Here is a 5,607-nt window from a genome sequence, read left to right as displayed (position 1 = left end):
CCGGCTCTTTTTCCCCCCCCCCCCCCCCCCCCCCCCCAGCCACTCCTGTACCGTGTGGCTCCTGGCTGCATGGTCAAACCGCAGGAGCATGGGACCCACGCCAGTACCCCAGGGCCAAGAGCAGGAGGGTATGTGTGTGCACATACATGCATCCATGCAATGAGGGAAGGAGGGACAGAGTGTGTGTGTGTGAATTCATAGGGTGAGTCCCACACGCATACCCCACCATATAGCTGCACTCACACTCTGTCTTCAAATGCGCCTGCATGTCCCCATAGCTTGGTGTCCTCCTCAAGCTTATTCATTGTGCTTTCTACTCCCTCATTCAGGTCATTGATAAAGATGTTGAAGGGCATGGGCCCAAGTACTGATCCCTAGGGGCACCACTGGAGACAGCCCTCCAGGATGAGGCCACCCCATCAACTACAACTCACTGGGATCGGCCACTGAGCCAGTTGCCAACCCACCTCACTGTACCCTGGTCTAGCCCAGTACCCTCTTACTTGGTTGAGAGAATTTAATGGGAAACACTATCAAAGGCCTTGCTGAAGTCTAGGTAGATGATATCCACCTCCTGTCCCATGTCCAGCTGGCTAGTTACTTGGTCATAAAAGGACACCATGTTTGTTAGGCATGACCTCCCCTTGACAAAGCCATGCTCATTGTTTGTCAGTACCCACCAGTTGTGAACTTCTGGTTGATGGCCCCTTTCACAAAGATTTTTTCCCAGGAATGAAGTCAGACTGACTGGCCTATAACATCTTCACTTTCTTAAAGATGGGAAGATGTTAGCCTTCTTCCAGTCATTAGGGACCATGACTCTCCAAACAGACTTCCCAGAGGCACTGTTATGAGTTCATTCAGTTCTTTCAGTGCTCTTGGATGCAGGTCATCTGGGTCAGCTGACTTGAAATTGTCTAAATGTTCAAGGAGCACTTTCACCTGTTCAGGGCTGATTTTATGGGGACTGCTGTCATTGCTGTATTCTGTGGAACTCTGGACAGGTGACCAGTTCTCACCTGGTTTCAGGAATACTGATGCAAAATATTAAGGAGCTCTGCCTTTTCACAGGGATCAGCTGTGGGCTTCCCCTTCATACTCAGTAAGGGAGCCACAGTGGAGTATGAATTTTTCTTGCTCCTACCTATACAAGGACTTGTTGTTATCTCCAATTTCAGTTGCCAGTTTGATTTCTATGCATGACCTGACTTTCCTTGTCTCATATCTGCAGACCCTGGCCGGATGGGTGTATTCTTCTCTGGATGCAAAACTGTTTTTCCATTGCATGTATGATTCTTTTTTTCTTTTTAAGAAGCTCCCTAATGTCCCTGTTGAACCAGGCAGGTCTCTTGGCCCTTTTTGACCACATGGGGATGGAATGTAGAATGCCTGTAAAATGCCTGGTCATTCTCCTCTTCTTGGTAGGGAGGCCTATAGTAGAGTCCCATCATCAGGTCTTCTTCTCCCAACCCCCCCTTGTATCTTGACCCAGAGGATCTCAAGGGACTTTCCCCTGCAATCAAATGTAACGTGCAGGGAGGGGTACTGCTCTTTCACATACAGGGCTACCCCTCCACCCTTCTTCCCAACACAATCCTTTCTATAGAGCCTGTAGCTCTCAATATCCACTGCCCAGTCATATGTATTGTCCCACCAAGTCTCCGTCAATACAATGAAGTCAAATTCTTCATCTGCCAGGGGAGTGCCAGTTCATCCTGTTTGCTGCCCATGTTCCTGGCATTCCCATAAGACAGCTGAGCTCACCCCTAATCATCTCAGGTTTTCTGTCCCTCTGCAAGTGGGTCAGGGGCCGCTTTTCCTGTGCTTAGCACCAGCTTGTAACCTGCCTCTACTGCCAGCTTGGGCCCCACGCCAGATCCAGGCTTGCCTGTTGGGGCTGCAGGGTGGTGGCTGCAGCTTGGCACCCCCCCCCCCTTGCCGTGCTGGGCAGTGTTTGCCACTGCTGCCTCTGGGTTGCACTGCTCATGAGCTCTGGGAGGGCAGCAGCAGCAAACACTGCCTGGCGCAGCAAGTGGGGGGCTGCAGCTGTTGCCACTGTGTGCAGCCCCGACAGGTGAGCCCAGAGCCGGTGCAGGGTCCAGGCTGGCAGCAGGGGTGGGTTATAAGCTGGTGCTGAGCATGGAGAAAACCAGCCTCTCCCCTGGGCTCCTTCCCTGCCCTCCCCCCCACCCTTTACCTGAGGTTCTGGTGCAGTGCAGCCACATGGTCCCAGGCCAGAAGCCCCTACTGGGGCTTCCAGCTTGGGGGGCGGGGTGAGGGGGGGGTCCTGTCATTTTTGACAGGAACCAAAGACAGATAAATATTTTCTAAATTTTTAGGGGCCCCACGGGCCAGATAGAATGGCCTTGCAGGCTGGATCTGGCCTGCTGGCCGTATTTTGCGCACCCCTGGACTAGAAGCATGGGGTAGTGTTCTATAGGGTGGACCAGTTTTGGTATTCTTGCCGTCACATTTTGGATCCTGGCTCCTGGAAAGCAGCAGACCTCTTGAGCAATGGGGCCTTGATGTCAGATGACACCTTCTGTCCCTCACAGCAGGGAGTCTCCCACAACAGTCACCCTTCATTGCATCTTTGGTGGTGATGGCTGTTCCCATCTTGTCCTCAGTGCGGAAGACGCGAATGCCTCATCTGTTGATGGTGTGAGAATGCCTCAGTCTTCTTTCAGATCTTTTCTCAAAAGCTCATTGTTTAAAGGGCCTTCAATGCTAAACCTAATAATGGTCAGGATGAACTAAAGAACAGGGTTTTCATGCATGTAGCTCTGAACTTTATTTGACCCTTGGGAGAAGCATACAGGGATTTGGATAAACTAGTAGGAGAAAAATAGTAACAGGCTTAAGCAGTAGTCCTATTCCCAAATCAAGCTGAGGCTGTTTTAAAGAATAAAAGATGCGGGGCTATGTTAACCTTTCCCCCCCCTCTCCTTTTTTAGTTCCCTTCCCTAATTGTTGCATCTAGACAACTTGTTTTCTGAATCCAACATGATGCAGAAAAATAAGTAGCAGGTGGCCCATATCATCTGCTGTCACCTCTGCCCTCAAAACACCTTCTTCTCCCACCTTTCCACTATGGTGCATTCTTTTAGCTGAAAATTGTATCTAGGTCATTTATACACATGCTCCAGGAGGTGATGGTGGAGGGGGTGGAGGGTGGGGCTTCTGAGAGCCGCTCTAATTAAAGTGCCTAGAGTATCATGTGTATCAGCATCCCCACACTGAAAAATGGCAGTGGGAGTGCCTTAACTGAATCTTGTCAAATGATCTTTTAGTTAAAGCATCCCCACCACCATTTTTCAGCATGGGGATGCTAATACACATGACACTGAAGTTTGCTGGAATGTGGTAATTACCATGCTCTAGCAGATTCAATTAGTTGAGTCTGTTCCCATGCATTTGTAATTACAGTGGTCGGAGCAGCTTTGCAGCACATGTATAGGTACCTCTGGGTACCAGGTCACAGCTGGATAAATAGTGTGTGTGGTGGAAAGGAGTCAAATATTTTTTTAATCTAAAAATCCAATTTAGTTCATCTATACTAGACTAGAGATATAATATACTATACTACAGGAGATGGTGGGGAAATTGTGAATTTACTCTTTGAAACATGAGTTTACTCACTGAACAAGTTATCAGAGAAGATATCCCTGAAGAGCCTGCCCTGCTGGAGCTCTTCTTGCTGATCACATTAAAAAACCCAAACTCATAGCTTTTGGTTTCCAGGTGTTAACCCAGGCTTTATGAAATGGGTTATGAGATTGGTTACATAGCAATGAATTTAACATTTGTTAGAGGTATGGTACAAGCACTATACAAACTACTCCAGCACCACCTAGCATAGGTACCGGCTGTACCCTCTGTGTACAGGTGCCTGAGTTTCTTAGTGTTTGAATTCCTAAGGAGGGGTCTAGGCAGAGATCATTAGAGGGCATAAATTTGAATGTGGCTTTCTTTGTTGGTTAAGAGAGATTTCTAGCTGGTTTCTCACAGATAAAATGGCTAAGGCCCTGAGCACACATTCATTTAATGGCATGATAGGATCCATTCCTTGGGTCCCAACCCGGCAGCTTCAGGAACTAGTGCAAGAAGCAAGGGGGAGTTCCCACTTTTATACACAAAATCATAGGGGTTAGGGTCACAAGCCAGTGGGCCAAAGGGACAGAAAAGGTAAAAGGTAAAGAAACATCAATACTGCAGTAACATTCAGCACCTTAATTTCCCCCCAAAACCTCCAGAGGTGTCCCCAAACAAGCCTTAAGTCCCAACAGCCCTTGCACAGCACCCTGCACCTACCCCCAAATCTGAGTCCAGGTCCTTTAGTCCACAGTCCTAGTTGATCGACCTAGTGAGATCTCCAGCTCCACTGTACACTCCTCTGTGTAGGGTGGACTAGCTCCATGTACACCCTGCTCTCTGTTCCCTTTACTCCAGCCTCAAGCTTCCTCTTTCTTGTTTCTCTTATTCCCCAGCCCCTGGGGGTTTCTGGGAGTTGCAGTCCAAATTAACTGTCAGTACAGTTCTGCAGACAGCCCCCTAGGTCCTCCTGCTGTTACACACTACATTCACATTACACCTGATCCCAACAGTTGCTCCTCCTGCTATGTCTCATGTGCACAGAAGGATAACCGATTTCCAAAATCAGGGATCAGATCCCAATCATACCATTACTACTTGCCAGTGCAGGGAGAGCCTGGGATCAGAATTGCAGGCTTCCTCTGCACCAACAAGTTGAAAGCTGGGTGTGAACTAGTGTGATCTGGTGTCATTAGTCCCAGCCTTGTGATGCTAAAGCTCTTTTGAGACCCTTTGCCTTCCCAGGGTTGGGACTGAGTCAGCTGGTCATGGGTCCCAGTCCCAGGGCTGCAAGGGAGCCTGTTCTACAGCCTGTGCTCCAGGATGTCCAAAAACTTGGAGCAGGGCACATTCTGCTGCTGGGTTGCAGTGAACCCCAAGCCTCCCTTCAACCTGGCACCTCAGCACAGCTGATGAGCTCCCTTCTACTCAGTACCCTGAAAACAGTGGGGTACAGCCTCATGTAGGGCTGTACCACATGGCTGGCATCTTAGCGACAAGGGGGAAACTGGCTGGCTGGCTGCCAGGTCTGCCCTGCCGCATGTTCAAATGAAGTTACAATGGAACCAGTCACAAGTGTTGCACATATTGTAGAATATTTTTGTGGCTGGTTACCTTTTTTGCCATGCCATTACTTCCTTAAACGTGTAGCAGAATTACTATTTGTGGCATGATTAATAGGTTAATTGCATCTTAAGTGTAATGTTTGCCAGGGATCTACATCCTAGCAAACAAAGATATACTACAAGCAAAAGCTCATGCCCATTCACTGACAAATTGTAATTCATTCCCAGGCTTTATTTTGTTACTTAGTAGATAACAAAATTTCACTTTTCCTTCTATTGTTTTCCCAACCAAGACAGACCCATCCTCTCACTCCCTTTCTGATATTAGATATTTTTGGATAGAGAACTCAATTAGAGTGCCATAATTTTTCAGTCTAAATACTTTTTTTTTTCCCCAAAGGGTTTTGTTTTTCTCCATGTCATACAGTTCAGTCTACAGCTTCATCTTCTG

General features: G+C 48.1%; 1 long non-coding RNA gene across 2 annotated transcripts in view; it reads right to left on the bottom strand.

The window, feature by feature from the left end:
• Positions 1 to 4,428, bottom strand: part of LOC112550805 — a 116,611-nt gene extending 112,183 nt beyond the window's left edge. For both annotated transcript variants that reach the window (XR_003094815.1, XR_003094814.1), the window contains exon 1: positions 4,312 to 4,428. This is a non-coding gene — a long non-coding RNA (uncharacterized LOC112550805). The remainder of the gene's footprint in view (positions 1 to 4,311) is intronic.
• Between the last annotated feature and the right edge of the window lie 1,179 nt (positions 4,429 to 5,607).

The sequence above is a fragment of the Alligator sinensis genome, unplaced genomic scaffold, assembly GCF_000455745.1.
Source record: "Alligator sinensis unplaced genomic scaffold, ASM45574v1 scaffold456_3, whole genome shotgun sequence".
NCBI lineage: Eukaryota > Metazoa > Chordata > Crocodylia > Alligatoridae > Alligator > Alligator sinensis.
This window is presented reverse-complemented; position numbering and strand designations above follow the sequence as displayed.